Source organism: Neomonachus schauinslandi, chromosome 11, assembly GCF_002201575.2.
Source record: "Neomonachus schauinslandi chromosome 11, ASM220157v2, whole genome shotgun sequence".
Classification (NCBI taxonomy): Eukaryota; Metazoa; Chordata; class Mammalia; order Carnivora; family Phocidae; genus Neomonachus; species Neomonachus schauinslandi.
The window spans coordinates 83,423,666-83,440,342 of NC_058413.1; the positions used below are offsets into that span (position 1 = coordinate 83,423,666).

The 16,677-nt window shown below is 40.2% G+C and overlaps 1 protein-coding gene across 1 annotated transcript in view; it reads left to right on the forward strand.

The window, feature by feature from the left end:
- Positions 1–16,677, forward strand: part of OPCML (opioid binding protein/cell adhesion molecule like) — a 493,175-nt gene that overhangs the window by 434,604 nt on the left and 41,894 nt on the right. The window lies entirely within an intron of this gene.

A 16,677-nucleotide genomic window follows, 5' to 3' on the forward strand; every position in this document is an offset into this window, starting at 1 on the left:
GAGACAATGGCAGATGATGCCCCCAGGTCTGATGGGACCCCATCATGGAGGACCCAAACGTCAGTGAGGGAATTGTAACATGGGGACTCCTAAAGAGGCAGCTGTGATGTTGACCATTATAAGCATACTTTAGAAAATCCCAAAGTTAGATTTGTTTCTAAATACATGATGGGCTGAGCAGTAGTCTCTCAGTGACCCAAGACAACCTGTTTTTCTGTATGTAGCAACTGTTGTTTGTTTCAGGGTGAAAAATCCCCATTGGAGATAAGAGAGCCCAGCTGTGTTTGGGTTTTACAGGCTGTCTCAAGATTTCTCTCAGATGTTTTGGTTTATGGCAAAGTTGAAAATACAGCATTATCATGATCATTATTACCATAATCACTTATTCAACTACCACTAATAATTAATGTTTACTGACTACCAATAATATGCAATGGGATTCAATAAGCATTGAATTAGACTTGGCCTCTGTCCAGTGGGCTTGTGGTAAATAAGGAAAAACAAATATGTTTTATATATTGGCTTCACAGGCTCCCTTTGGTTACTACTTTGCTAAACTGACTGAAACCAAGAAAGCTGACTTTAAGCTCGCCATCAGTGGTTTATAGTAATGTTTCCCAAAAAATATTTTGTGGACAGGACATTGATAGATTATATCTATATCATCTTCATATACAGACAAAGGATGCCCAAACAAACAAATTTGGAAGATAATAGTTTGAACGGAAGTAAATATACTCACTACTGCAGGATTTTGCTGAGGTTTAAATGGGCTAATATGCTTTGCAAGTGCCAAGAAAAGGAAATAATACATAGCATTTCCTAAACTTATTTGGGCATGGAATCATTCTGTAAAAGACTATAAACATGCAGTCTAAAAATAAGTTCTAAAAAAAAGGTTCTAAAATTCAGAATGCTTTTTTTTTTTTTAACAACAAAAGAATTTTATTTCCCAGACCCTGTTGCTCTTTTCTCAATTCACCAGCATGTTGGTAACACATTCTCATTACTATTGAGGAGCCCTTGTGGATAAGTGCTTGGTCCAGTGCTTGGTCTGGAATCCCCACAGCCTTGGGGACATCTGGGAAATTGTATGATGAGGCATAATCATACAGCATAATTTTTTCACTGCAGCATAATTTGAGGACCATGCTTTCATGAGTATTCAAACAGGTGGACTCCTTGACATATACTACAGTGGTTATATAAGTAAGACTGATAATACAAAGTGTTGGTGAGGATGGAGAGCAACTGGAACCTTCATACAGTGAGAGTCATCCCTGGGGGTGTAAAACAGGGCAGACATTTTGGAAAACCACTTGGCACTTTCTTAGGAGGTTAAACGCTATATTATGACAGAACCATTCCATGCCTAAGTGTTAATTCAAGAGAAATGAGTAAATATGTCCACAAAAGTACTTACAAAAGAATATTTTATTTATAAAACCCGTAAGTGGAAATAGTGTCCATGTCTATCACTAAGTCAGTGGATACACATTATGCTATATTCATCAGTGGAATACTAGTCAGCAATATAAAGAAACAACTGACTTTCCCACAGCATGGCTAAATCTCAAGAAAAACAAAATAGGTTAAGCAAAAGAAGCCAGATACAAAAGATTGCACATTGTTGGATTCCGTTAACATAAAGTTCTCAAACAGTCAAAAGTAATTCACAGGGATAGAAATAAATCATTGGTTGCCTTAGCTTAAAAGAGGTGAGGTGGGGGGTGCCTGGGTGGCTCAGTCATTAAGGGTCTGCCTTCGGCTGAGGTAATGATCCCAGGGTCCTGGGATCGAGCCCCGCATCAGGCTCCCTGCTCAGTGGGAAGCCTGCTTCTCCCTCTACAACTTCCCCTGCTTGTGCTCCCTCTCTTGCTGTGTCTCTCTCTCTCTGTGTCAAATAAACAAATAAATAAAATCTTAAAAAAAAAAAAAAAAAGAGGGGGGGGGGGGGCGGCAGGGTAGGGGGAAACGGGAAGGGCCTTGAGAGAATTCTCTGAAGTTAAGGAAATGCTCTGTTTCTTGATTAGGGCGGTGGTTACATGAGTGTTTCTGATTGTCAAAACTCATCAAATGAAACACTTAAGATCTGAGTATTTGATTGTATGTAAATTAAAGCTCAATGAAAACAAAGAAACAGAACTCATTGGAACCCACACCCCCATGCAGCAGCTTTGTGCCAGATCTGTCAGCACAAGGGCCATGAATTACATGAATGCTTGCCTGTGAAATGTACAGAACATGCAAAGTAATCCCTTTGTCATGACTCAGGGGACAGTGCTCATTCTAATCTTTTGAAATGAACATGGTTAATCCCCACATCCTTACTCTTAGATCAGCTTGGACAAGTCTCCTGAGGAGTGATATTGAGAACCAATTACATGTATGTTGTTTCCATGCGCTACAGCATGTCTCCTTGTGAAAGAACACATTCCTGATATACATTCAGTTGATGAGTAGCACATTTGTTTTTTGCTTAAGGTCATCACTGACTCTTACATTTAGCCCAAATTATATATTCTTTATCTCAGCGTGGCACTTTGTTTATTCACTGGTGGATGCTGTCCTTAGTCAGACTCTTAAAGCAGCCAATCGGTATTAAGAGCAACACGAATTAACCTTAGAAACTAAAGAGTCAACTAGCAGAAGGGATAGCTTTATCCAGCTATTCCAGTATCACTTTGATGATAAGGTAACAGTCATCACTTACTATCAAACATGTCATTAAACTGAGAATAGGGGATAGCACAACCATAGTCCACACATAAATTTAGGATTGATGAATAATTCTGTGTTTTGGTTTTCTTTAAGAGTTTTATTCCCTCAGTGTTGCTCTTAGATTCTCTACTTGGACCAACGAAATCCTTGATCCAGTGACTCCTTGGGGAGCATATGTTAAGGAAGTGTTCCTATATTCCCCTTCTCTATCTCTAGAATTTCCCCCCACTGCTCTTCTCTTCCCTGCCCATCTACCTCCCACCTCACCATCACCATACTCCATAGTTCGTGAGCATGTACTATGGACCAGGTACTCTGTACTTTCCTTTGTATTTTTTCATTTAATTATTTCTTAACTTATAGTGGGAAGTGCTGCTATTAACCCATTTTACCCACTGAAAAGTGGAGAATTAGAAAGCTCATGTAGCTTATTGGAGAATGAACAGTTTAGACTTAGAAGTTGGTGTTTGTTCCTAGGTCTGTTTGATCCTAGCCAAAGTTCTTACACACTAGAGTATATCACTTCACTAGTGCTGTCCCTCACTTTGGTGTAGGTAATGTTTTAATGTATATGTGGTATATGTAAATATACTTTGTATAGTTGCTGGATTTTGAGCTGGCTAGCATTCCTCAACTTTAAATACCTGCCACTATGAAGTTTGTTTGATTTTTGTTTTTATTTTACTTAAAAGTCTTCCATACATTTAAAAAGAAATAAACCAACTTCTCAGTAAATAATTTTATTATATGTTACTTCAGATATAAATGTGAACCTCATTTGATACAAAATTTTCATTTCAGAAATGTTTTTGGGGAGTTCTTTGTAAATCAAAACTTTTTCTTCTTAAAAAATTATTTTAGACTTTATTTATTTATTTATTTATTTATTTATTTGACACAGAGAGAGAGAGAGATTACAAGCAGGGGGAGCAACAGAGGGAGACGGAGAAGCAGACTTTCCACTGAGCAGGGAGCCTGATGCAGGGCTCAATCCCAGGACCCCGGGATCATGACAGAAGGCAGACACTTAACCGATTGAGCCACACAGGTGCCCCTTTAAAAAATTTTTGTTTTATTTTATTTTATTTTATTTTATTTTACAGAGAGAGAGAGGTAAATCAAAACTTTTTCAGGTGAATTACTTTAGGTATCCTAAGAGAGTTCACAAGCTAAAGGAAAAAAGGTAGAATCCTCTTCACTAAAGTGAGTGATTGCTTGAATACACCAGTCCATGTCCCCTGTCTTTCTGCATCCCCCCACTCCCCACACCACACCAGGCTTAGAGAATAAACATACAGACATACTCCAGAAAAGTGTGTGCTCCTCGTTCCAGATGAGCTTTGCTTCAGGCTTGACCCCTTGCCCCATATCCTGTGTTGGAGGTTAAGAGTCCCCATTCTCTTAAGCCTGCACTGAACATAACACAGAACAGCCTTCACCACTTCTCTTAAGCTACATCTTGGCCTTTCTTAGTTTTCCAGAATCTAAGTTGTGTTCAACACAGAAGACATCCCCAGCCCCAAAAGGCCTTCCTAAGATGAGCCTCCGGCTCCCAGCTCAGCTACACTAATGATCTCATTCATTCCTGAAGTACTTGTCCTTGTGTGTCACAACCTCATTTAGTCTGAGAGGGAAGGGGGTGTCTGCCATCACTCTGCCCAGAAGAATGGATCCTCGATGACTGTGATGCCAGTCACCATCTGGGTCTTCATGAGGAGTGCAGACTGGCTGGGGAGGAGGGTACATAGCCAGGAGTCAGAGAGCTCTCTGGAGAATTGGCTTCAAGAGCTATCTTAGGTAGGGCAATCACTCTGGCCCTCAGCATCCTCACTGAAAAACAAGGGCAGTAGTCTCCATCAGTGGTCTTCAGCCTGGGAAACATGGGTTCACAAGGGTCCATCTGGGCAGCATGAGGGTCTGTGAATTATTTTCAGTGTTTTAAAAGCTTGTCAAAGTCCACAGATGGTCGATTTACCTATTTTGAACTGAAATCATATCAATTAAGCTTAATGAACACTCAGACTAAAAGGCTGCCTTCATTTAAAATTTAAAAAAAAATGCTGGAAAAACTAATGCAATTTGTTCAGTAGGCAAAATATTAAAAAAAAAAAAAAAAAACGATCCATGAGGGGAATACTTTTTTAAGGGAGGCTTAATGTGGAGAAGATGAAAAACTGTATTATTTCTCAGGTCCCTTCAAGCTTTAAGAGTGTGGTTCTATGATTTGAAGTTGCCATGTAAATATAATATATGGGGTAAAAGCATGAGTGTGTGTGTGTGTATATTAATTTTACCACTTATGCTTATAGTTTCAGAGATTTTTAAGGCCCCTACACATCTGCACAAGAACCATTGAAGGAGTGACACTTATTGTCCTTGTTTTACAGAGGAGGTGGGGAGAGGTTAGGACACTTGCCCACATCGATCTATGAGTCTATGTGTCTGTCTATTGTGAATTTATGTAGATGGGGAGATCTGTATATACATCTAGTTGTGACGTGTCTGTATGTGTGACAGAACTGTCTCACTTGGGTTAAACATCCATACAATGTATGAAACAGCCCTGCATGGTGCAAAGTTTTTTTGTGCTGAAACAAGGGTGCATAGGCTGCTATGACAAAATACCACAGGCTATGTGGCTTCAACAGCAAAAATTTATGTTCTCACTTTTCTGGAGACTGGAAGTCCAAGGTCAAGGTGCCAGCAGAGTTGTTTTCCTTTGAGATCTTCCTTCCGGTCTTGTGGATAGCCACCCTCTTACTGCCTCTTCACCTGGTCGTTTTCCTGTTTGCCTATATTCCTGGTGTCTCTTTGTGTGTCCTAATCTCCTCATATAAGGCTGATTAGATTAGGGGTCACCCTGGAGGCCTCATTTTAACTTAAGTACCTCATTCTGGGCCTTATCTCCAAATACAGTCACATTCTGAAGTACTGGGGTTAGGGTTTCTACATGTGGATTTGGGGCAGGGGTGGGTAGGGAGGACACAATTCAGCCCTGGAGAGAGGTTAATAGATTTCCCTAATTTGTGCTTTAGAGCTACATGTATAAGACAAACTTCAAAATCCCTCCAAGTAACACCTTTGTTTCTATAAACTCACTGACCTACTTAGCAGAATGAAATAGGAGAAATGGGAGAAGCAAACATGTCATAGTTCTGGGATGAAGTCCAGTCCTAAGATCTTCAGAGCTTTTGCACAGACTCCCGGCAAATCCATCCTGTGTTCTTATCCCACAGGCTCTACTGTGACTCAGGCAGGGACCCCAAGAGTGGGTAGAGAGAGGGAAATAAGAGAGTTCTACTGGTCTAGGGCTGGTGAAATAAGCCAGCAATATGGTAAGCAGGAGCAGGCCCTCCAACCACATCAGGGAGAAGACTCAGCAGGCCACGGTGGGCTTAGACAGACTTGTGCTAGGACCCAAAGATTACCATCTTTGGTAACTACGACGCACTCGGGGCAGCACATTCCTCTTAGCTAGATGGCCCATGAAGTTGAGGGACCAGGCACAGCTGTTCATTTTACCCATAGTGGCTATAATAGAGGACTTTGGAGGAGAGATCCAAGCTAGGTAGATGTCCTGGTTCCAATAAAACATTCTGGGGTTTAGAGTGGAGCACTACCCTGGTGAGTAGTGAGCATAAATAAAGGAATGAGGGGCACCTGGGTGCCTCAGCTGATGAAGTGTCTGCTTTCAGCTCAGGTCATGATCCCAGGGTCCTGGGATCGAGCCTGAGTACAGCTCCCTGCTTGGCAGGGAGCCTGCCTCTCTCTCTCCCTCTGCCCCTTCCCCCTACTCATGCTCTCTCTCTCACTCTGCTCGCTCTTTCTCTCTTTCAAATAAATAAATAAAATCTTTAAATAAATGAATAAAGGATAGAGACAGAAGACCAATCCCATGAACTAAATATACCAACAGTAAGCTTAGAAAGGGAAGCTAGAGGTTAACAACCATTTTGTGGTCACTGCCAAAGACTTTGTGATTCTGCCCATTAGCGGGTGCTGAGATTCTGAGTACACAGCCAGCCTTGATTAGGGACAGGATGGGGCTGGGCTGGGTCAAGGCAGAGGATGTAGGTCTCTTTGCTCCTGAGAATGTCTGGGATAAGCAAGGACTAACAAGGACAGGCCATAGGGAGACTGAGGACTGGGTGGAGTTTGACCTTGTTGCTTTCCTCTATTTCCCTGATTTTTTCCCTCTACTTGGTGTAGAGGTCCAGTTCCTCTTAATTTGATCTCTCCTTGACTGCAGGTTCCAGAATGCATTCTGGTCTGGTGCCTTCTCACGGCAAATTACAAACAGGATAAATACCAGGCCAAGGAATTTACTCTGGGGGGCAAAGCTACAAAAGCAGAAGGCGGGCTACCTGACCCAATCGGTCTGTTTCTGTCTCTAATGTTTCTGACTCTGTGATTATGGTTCTATGAATATGATTGCTGCCACACATTTGGTCTGCCCGCTGGAAAATATAGACTGCTTTTTTCCCTCTGGAGAGCAAGGGCAGGCTCCTCTCCCTCACCTGAGGTCATCCATCGCTCCCATCCTTCCCGCTGCTGGTTCCAGAGAGAAATCAGCTGCACGCATGATACCTGGTGGATGCACTGATGGCTCTTACTAATGAATTGGCCTTGCTCTGCTCAAAAAACAGGGCTGGTTTGAATCTCCCCCTCTTTTGTGCTTTTTGGGCCCCTTGCGAAGTTGTTCCTGAATGTAGTTCTAGATATGAATCTTGATTTCAGTGGTGGTGGAGAAGCACCAGCTTCACCTTTAGCAAACTCCTTCTCAAAATGCAATCTCCTGGGACCGTGCCATAGTTTTGTGCAGAACACAGGGATCCACAGTCATGTCTTCCTCAGCGGCACCAATAGGGAGGGAATTGGATTATTGGCACAGTTAGAGTTCCTTCAGTGACAGCTCTTTAATTTGTGGGGGGTCAGTGAGGCTGCGTCACTTACAGAGTGGGGCTTTCCTATAAGGGAGGGCCCTGAAGAGGTGGGCTCGGCCTCCTCAGTTGCTCCATGGCTCTTTCCTGCCCTTCAGTCAAATTTTCCCCTTTGTGTGCGTTGTGTTGGCTGGGGACCCTGGTTCTGAGAATGGCTTTGCCAAAGGTCATTCATTTACTTGGCGGTTGCTGTTTGGCACCTCTTGTCCTTGATGGAAGGGTTGACTGATTTGAATGTGAGCTTTTCATTGCTGTGCGTTAAATAGCTGTTTGCTCTAACCAGATGCTTAACCTGGTTCCCCTTCCAAGCTGAGTGAAGGGAACAGGCTCAAGAGCTTGCACTTGAGAGAAATGGTCTCAGCACCTAAAGATACATGAAAAGAACTCCCTGGTGGCTTGGGGCAAAATCTTCTTCTTGGGTTGACATTTAGAAAGTAAGCATTTTTAGAAAATGAGTGTGGGAATATTTGATTGAATTGGTGGCCTGTTGATTTGCTGAGACTGAGCTCTCAATGCAGCACTTTGAGGTAGTGAGACAGATGCCATGTGGCCATGCCTTTACTGCCCCATGGCGTGACAATGCGTGGAGTCCTGGTGCTGTAGGCTGTGGTCCCAGTGGGGAGGCATGGTTCAGCACAAGCCCAAAGCAAGGCACAGTTCCTGTGGCTAGAAGCTCACCTCCACTTACTGCATTTATCTGAAATCCTGGCCCAGGCTGTGTGCTCTGTGATCCAGTTGCCATGGAGAACTTGTATATTCTTGGCTTCCTTGCTGCTTTTACAGGCAGAATTACAGAAGAGAATGTCTTTGCTGCTAGGAAATATAAATATTACAGAGAGATGCTCATTTTCTCCCTCTATGATGATTATTACCAAAGATATGCAAGAAGACTTCATTACAGAGCATTGTCCTTCATAATGAGCCCTCTGTAGGCTGCTACAGGGATGAATAAGCCTGCCAGGAATGGATTGTGTTAACCCTCAGCTATCTACTAGACAGATATTAACTAGGACTATTTATATATTCAATAGATTCTGCTGGAGTACTTACGATGTGCAAGGCCCTGGGGATACAAAGACAAATAAGATATCACCCTCCCTTCAAAGATCTTATAATCTAGTAAAGGAAGATAGAACTGCAAACAAACAAATGTAATAAAAAAAATTAACATGTCTTGCAATAGATTCCCGTACCAAGTGCAAAGAGGCCTAAAAGAGGGAGGGAATCACAGCAGATCACATCACTTATATGTTAAGCTCCTACTACCACTATTTTATATATATATATATATATATATATATATATATATATATAAGGGTTTTGTCAGGAAGACATCCTGAAAGAGGCATCCCTTGAACTGAGTCTCAAATATGGAATATTTGTTCACTAGAAAGGGGAAAGAATTCTAGAACCATTTTTAGTGTATAAGTTTTGCCCTCATTTACAGGTACTGCCTTTCCAGACATTTATGTCCATGTTCCAGATAGGAAGAGGGGAAGGGTGAAGGAAAAAGCCAAAGAGGCATATGTTGACTAAATCTGCTCTCAGGCATTCCCGGAAGTCCTGTTAAGTGATATGACCTACCCAGCGCAAGATAGCTAGAATTGCTCAGTATTTTCAACTTAATACATGGATATTCTGAATAAAATTGTAGTTTGGTTAGTAAGGCTTAGTAATTAGATGGCTATCAGGTGGCCCCCAACAATCCTGGTACTCATGCCCTTATGTAATCTTTTCTTGCCCTGAATAAGACTGAGTTGTGTGACCAATTGGATACAGTGGTAGGGATGGTGTATGCTTTTCAAAGCTGGGTCATAAAAGACATTGCAGTTTCTGCCTTGATCTTTTGTTGTGAGGACAATTAAACAGCCCTTTGGAGAGACTTATATAGAGAGTAACCAATTTCCAGTCATATGAGTGAGCCTTTTGCTGTGGATCTTCCAGCCACAGACAAACCTTCAGATGACTGCAGCCCCAGTTGATATTCGACTACAATCTTATGAAAGATCCCTGAGCCAGAAGCACTCAACAAAGACATTCTCAAAACCCTGACCCACAGAAACCATTGAAACGATAAAAGATCATTGTCGCTTTAAGCCATTAAACTTGGGGTCATGCAGCCAAAAATACTTAAATAATAAAGAAAATAGGAGCACTGGCTAATGAGCAGGCAACTGGAAGGGTTGACCATACCATCCAAATGGCCTCTACACATTACATAGAAGAGGTGCTGCACCTGCTATCAAATCCTCCTTCCCCAGCATGGGGTTCTAGGCCTCTCCCCCTTCATTTTTTCAAGTACATTACACTTTGCTGAAATGCTTATCAAGGTCAGTATTGAATAATTACCAGATCCACTGATCATTTTCCAGTTTTATTTTACTTGGAAGAGTTCACCATGACCTTCTTTTTAAATCACTCTTTTCTTAACTTTTAGGACCTTCAAATTCTCATGGGTTTCTTCCTAGCTTCCAAGAAGCTCTTTCTCTGTTCTGTTTGAGTTTCTTCTTTTACTGTTCAACTGCCAAGTGTTGGCATATTGGAGATCTAGGTCCAGGGACAAGTTTCTTTCTCTATATATACTTTTCTATAAATAATCCCAACCAGTCTTCTGGCTTTAAAGAGCAACAATCTGGTGATGATTCTCAAACTCATAGTATACTGGGGAAGAACATGAACTTTGGAACCAGAAAACCTGGGTTTCAACCCTAGGTCTGCTACTTGATTATTGGGTGACCATGAACAAATTACTTAGTCTCAATTTTCTCATTTCTGTAGTTAGGAGCAGCATAGTATGTATCTATTATCACACTTAGAATGTTCTCAAACATAAACTGCTCCTACTATCATTATTACTATTACTTTTGCTACTGGGTGTCTAGTAGATATCTTAAATTTATCTAGGTCCAAAACAGAATGTTTGATTTGCTGGGAACCCCAAACTGCTTCTCTCCCTATTTGTTCTGACTCAGCAAATGGCATAACTATCCATTTAGTCACAGCATATATAAAAAACATGAGAGCCTTCCTTAATTCTTCACCTTCCTTTATCTCAAATAACCAATCTAATAGGTAGCCCTAGTGTCCCTATCTCCACAGTCCATCTTAAATCTATCCATGTCTCACCATCATTCATGCTGTTACCTTCATCCTAGCCACTAGCATTTTCTTTCTGAATTACAAAAATGTCCTCTGCCCTGGTCTCCATGCTTCCACTTTTATGTCCCTTCCCCAATAATACTTTCTCAATATAGCAGAGTTATGTTTTTAAAGCATAAATCAGATCACATCACTTATATGTTAAAAATCCTGAAATGTCCAAGAGCACTTAGCATAAAATTTAAGCATGTCTTCTACAGTTGCACCCTTAATCACATTAACTAGTTATTTTTTTATATACATTATCAGTTTCATCTTCATCATCGTGTATTTTATGCTTATTTTTCTACATTTTTGTCCTGGCATTTGCTCTTTGTTTGTAACTCCCCCTACTAGACTATACATATCATAATAACATAGGTCTTATGTCTCTGATTCATTGATGTATCCTTAGCACTTCAGATAGAGCTCAGACCAGAGTAGGTGCTCAATAAAAATCTGTTTAGTGAATACATGCCAATAAGACAAAAGTAGTAGTCTAAGGCTATTTCCAGAATTCTGACTTGCTAACTGGTTTTGATAGTGTTTGCTTTCAATAAGGTATAGATGACAAGTCAATTGAAGGCAAAGTAATGAGCATAATTCTGGACATCTGAATTTGGGGTGTGAAATCTGGATGTAACTGGCTCAGTATACAATTAGACTCATGATTCTGGAGTGCAGAATAGTTCCGGGAGGTATATATAGTTTTGAGATCCATTCACATTTACCATAAATGACCTAATTCAATGTGAGTTTTCCTTTAACATTAGTCTCCAGAAAAAGGGAGAGCTGTTTTACCTTAGAGTCCACATAGAGCATTCCATAATCCAAAGTGCTCTCTTAATTACTTGTGTAGAGAAATAAAGTAATGTTTGGGCAGACACATTAACTTGAAACTACCTCAATCAATGCTACTTTGGGATATTTAGGAGGTTGTCTAATAGAATCAATTAAGAAAAAAGTTAAAGATTTTTAATACTGATTTAAGAATCTTTTTGAAGCTGTTACCTAATAATTACAAGTGTTAGGTATTATTATAAACAGATTTTTAGAAATCACTTAAAAAAGCAACACAGTAAGTGGGAATCACAAATATATGCTCTATGAAAAACAAAACCACCAGCATTTTATGCAAATGGCTACTAATAGTTCAGAATTTAATTTCCATTTATGGCATCATAAGAAGATTCAAAAGGTCAAAATGTGCTGTAGCTCAAATATTGGAATGAAGATGCTATGCCTTGGAAAGCTGTGTTAGATGACTCATTACTTTCTCTAGGGACACCTAAGAGCCTGATATCATGATCCATGGACATTATTGAATTGACCATGTGAGAAGAAAAGTGACATTTCTAAATTAGCATACTGGTTTATATAATATGTTATTTTAAATGTGCATGTTCATTTAATTTAAATAATTAAATATGAGTACATAAACATTTGATTATATCGTCTACATTCCTAAAAATTGTCAAAATTCTGTTTCAGTTCTCATTTGAAAAATGTAGAATCGTCTGATAGAGTTGTCTTATTTTGATTTGTACAGTGGATGGTAGCTAAAACACCAAGAGGGTTTCATGATGCAAGAAAACGAAAGGGCTGAGGATAGAGCCGTAGGGGTCACCAACACTAAGAGATGGGCAAAGGAAAAAGGAGTCCTCTATAGGAGAACTGACAGGAATAAGAATTTTAGCAGGTAGGAAAATTAAGAAAAAATAATGATATTAAATCCAAAAGAAGAGATCATATAAAAAATAAGGGATTTTAACAACAACAATAAAAATAATGGATTGGTCCATTGGACCACTGGTCCAAAAGTCCAGGACACTGGACCATGGAGAGTCAAGAGAAGGCAAGGCTGAAAGAATTGGTTGCATGTACATTGTAGACTACTGATCACCTTGGCTAAGGCAGTTGCAATGGACCGATAAGGTCAAAGGTGAAGAATAGAGGGAGGGGAATACAGATAGAAAATGTACATTCTTGGAGCGCCTGGGTGGCTCAGTCGTTAAGCGTCTGCCTTTGGCTCAGGTCATGATCCCAGGGTCCTGGGATTGAGCCCCGCATCCAGCTCCCTGCTCCACGGGAAGCCTGCTTCTCCCTCTCCCACCTCCTGCTTGTGTTCCCTCTCTCGCTGTGTCTCTCTCTGTCAAATAAATAAATAAAATATTAAAAAAAAAAAAAAAGAAAATGTACATTCTTTTCTGATTAGTTTGACTATAGAGAGAAGGAGAGGTATGTACTTTGGCTCAGGGGGGATTTATAGTTTAAGGACGTTACTGTTTTGTTGTTTTTAATGAGGGAAAAGGATTGGACATCTCTATAGATTTCTCCAAAAGCCAGAAGACAGTGAATAGTTTAGAAACTAAAGAGGGCTGATGGAATGAGCAGGGTCAAAGCAAAGAGGGAGAGAATGGATTGGGTGGCCAGATGGGGAGATTAGTTTTGTCTAAGATAAAGGAGCACTTCTTCCTTTGGACCAAAAGGTAATGAGATTAGGTACAAATATAAGTTCGTGAGCTGGGAGGTCAGAAAGTAGAGGATGTCACTTGACTCCTAGAATTTATCTACTATTCAATCTTGGCAAGCACCTTGAAGCTAAGTATGCTGTTCCGAAGTTGTCAGCACTCCTACTTTTAGAAGCAGGTTGAACAGTGGATGGAAGAGTCTGAACTTCGACTTTAGTTGCACAGAACATTATTAATAAGACCTGAGAGAAGCTATGATCTCCGCCATGTTTTAGTACTTGGTTCCCTTTCCACCTGACCCAGAAACCCCTTTCTCACAGTGTTGCCTTGGGGAGAAGGAGGAGAAACTTCATTTCCCTACTCAATATTCTTGGCTGAGCATAGTCTCCGTGGCTTTCTGGGTTTCCACGTGCCAGCCTATTAAAGGGAGTGTTAAACTTCATCTCTAACATTTTATGTATCTATAAAACTTAGCTCATATGATGCCTTTAAATAATAAAACAAGGTGGAATATAATTAAGGGGCAAAATGAGTTGTACATACAATTTGTGCTGTGAGCAAGTCTTTTTAAGTTGACTAATGTGACATTGTTCTCAAGGAAAAGAAAACTTCAGCATTTTATTTTCAGAATTACTCTGATCCAAATTAGGTCATGGACGTGTGAGGGGGGAGGTACTGGAAAAGTCCCAGAGCACCTCTCAGGTGATATAAACTCTTGATTTTCTTTGTAATCCCACTGAAGAGAGAGGAAGGGCCAAAGCAACATGGCTGCGGCTGAGAACAACTTTGCTTCTGTCTGAGGTACAATTTCTGCTCGCAGAACAATAAGCCTTCAGGCCAGTGGACGAATCTGTTATCAGCCAGAGGCAGGCTGAGAAATAATCTCCAACCACTAGCAACAATGGGTGCCGTATCTCAGGCCAGGTAATGAGTAGTCTTTAAACTGCATCAGCTCGATTGTATTATCCTTTAGTTTTACACTTCTCCGCCTAGAATAGTCTTATCTTTTGCTCTTTTTGTTCTTCTGTGGAGCCCCTCCCCCCTCCACAAAGGAAAAAATATTAGGTGACCTTTTTCCTTTCCTTCTTGTTACAAATTTGAAGCCACAGCATTATAATAAGCCTCTACAAAAATACACATATGTTCATGCATAATTAAAATTACCTGCCTCAGTTTCTTTTGTTTGGGATCTGGGCCAAAATAGCCAAATGCATATCTGCTGCATATTAATGACACAGACTGAAGGTACCAGCTCTGGGTGCTTGTTGGGGGTCATGATCTCTGAGCAGGCAAGGGATTAATCTACATCTAGGCAAAACCCATGGATCCTCTGTTGGTGGCACTTCCCACACCAGCTTTTAAACACGCTTATAGACACCTCGTAAGAAATAAGATGCCGGGCTGCCAAAGCCAACTGTTTTTTCCACAGTGCTGATGCAGTTCAAATCATTAACTGGTTCTTGCAATTTATTCCACTTAAAAGCCATTTCTTATTCTAACAGGAGGTGGCCAGGCCTGATAAAAGTTTATTTTTTTCATGCAGAATTACTTGGACTTTCTCCCATGACCTCTCCCCCTGCTATTATCTTGTATCCATGAGGCATTCTTCCTGAGTCTGAAGGGAAGGAGAGCCTAGGTGGGAAGGGAAGTTAACATACTTGAGAAGATCAGAACTTCTCTCTCTGAGTGTACGTTGGTGGAGACCAAGTCAAAATTATTCCTAATTCACAAGAAAGGAAAGGACAGGAATGTGAAACAGTGACCCAAATATGTAAAATTATTCTACAATCAACCTTATTATTTTTTCTTTTTTTTTTAGATTTTATTTATTTGACAGAGAGACACAGCAAGAGAGGGAACACAAACAGGGGGAGCGCGAGAGGGAGAAGCAGGCTTCCCTCTGAGCAGGGAACCCGACTCGGGGCTCGATCCCAGGACCCTAGGACCATGACCTGAGCCGAAAGCAGACACTTAATGACTGAGCCACCCAGGCACCCCCCCCTTTTTTTTTTCATTTTGAAAGACACGTTAATGTTAGTGGTAAAAAGCAAAGAATTTTGTTTCATTAAAAAGAGAAGCATTTGGAATAGTTCAAAATGAATTTCAAAAGGAGTTAACATAAAAATTAAAAAGCATTTGAAAATATATAGGATTTTTTAAAAGATTTTATTTATTTACTTATTTTAGAGAATGTGTGCCTGTGGTGGGGGGGGAGGGGCAGAGAGAGAATCTCAAGTAGACTCCCTGCAGAGTGCAGAGCCCCATGTAGGGCTCAATCTCAGGACCCTGAGATCATGACCTAAGCCAAAATCAAGAGTCAGACACCTAACGACTGAGCCACCCAGGTGTCAAAAAAATATAAAGGATATTTTTAAAAGTTTGAGTTTGGGAATAACCTCTTAAGCTATACTCTAGGTGCAAATGTGATAAAAAGGTTCAGAGATTTGGCAATGTTAAAACATATTACAATGAAAGAGAGACTCATCAGTGGAATGAGAAGATACAAGGCCATCCGGAAGAAAATATCCTCAATGTCTATAAGAAAAAAAGGAAGCATACACAGAATATATAAAGAATTCTCAGAAATCTAATAGAAAAAAAGACAATTTGATAGAAAAAAATGAGTAAATAAATAGGAAACATATAGTAGAACGAAATAAGTTGATAATAAATATAAAAAGATGGTTTATTTCAGTAGAAATCAAGTCATTACAAATTATGACATTTAAAGCAAAGGAATTGGCAACATTTTAGGAGGTAAATAACATTTGATTTTGGTGAGAACCAGGGAGGTGGGCATCCTCACAAACCATAGGTGAGAGTAAGAACTTGAAAGCCCAAGGTAGGTCAATTTAGCAGCACTGATCAAATTTTAATTCAGCATTTCTAAGAATCTTTTCTAAAGAATTCTTGTAACATTACCAAATAGAGATGTAGAGGGATGTTCATGGAGCATAGTTAACTGATAGAAATTAGAAACAATCTAAATACCCATGAAGAGGGGAACATTTAAATAAATTATGGTATACCTTTTTATGCATCCAATAAAAAGAATAAAGAAGAGGGACACCTGGGTGGCTCAGTTGGTTAAGCATCCAACTCTTGATTTTGGCTCAGGTCATGATCCCAGGGTCATGGGATCAAGCCCCAGGATGGGCTCTGCACTCAGCACAGAGTTTATTTGTCCCTCTCCTTCCCCCTCTGCCCCTCCCACTGCTCATGTTCATGTGCACACCTGCTCTCTCTCTCTCTCTCTCTCAAATACATAAATAAATAAACAAACAAATAAATAAATAAATAAATAAATAAATAAATAAATTCTCAAAAAGAAAACAAAACAAAAGAATAAGGAAAAGCCATACAGACACAGAAAGGTATATCCTGGAAAAGATGCAGAGTAGTATGTA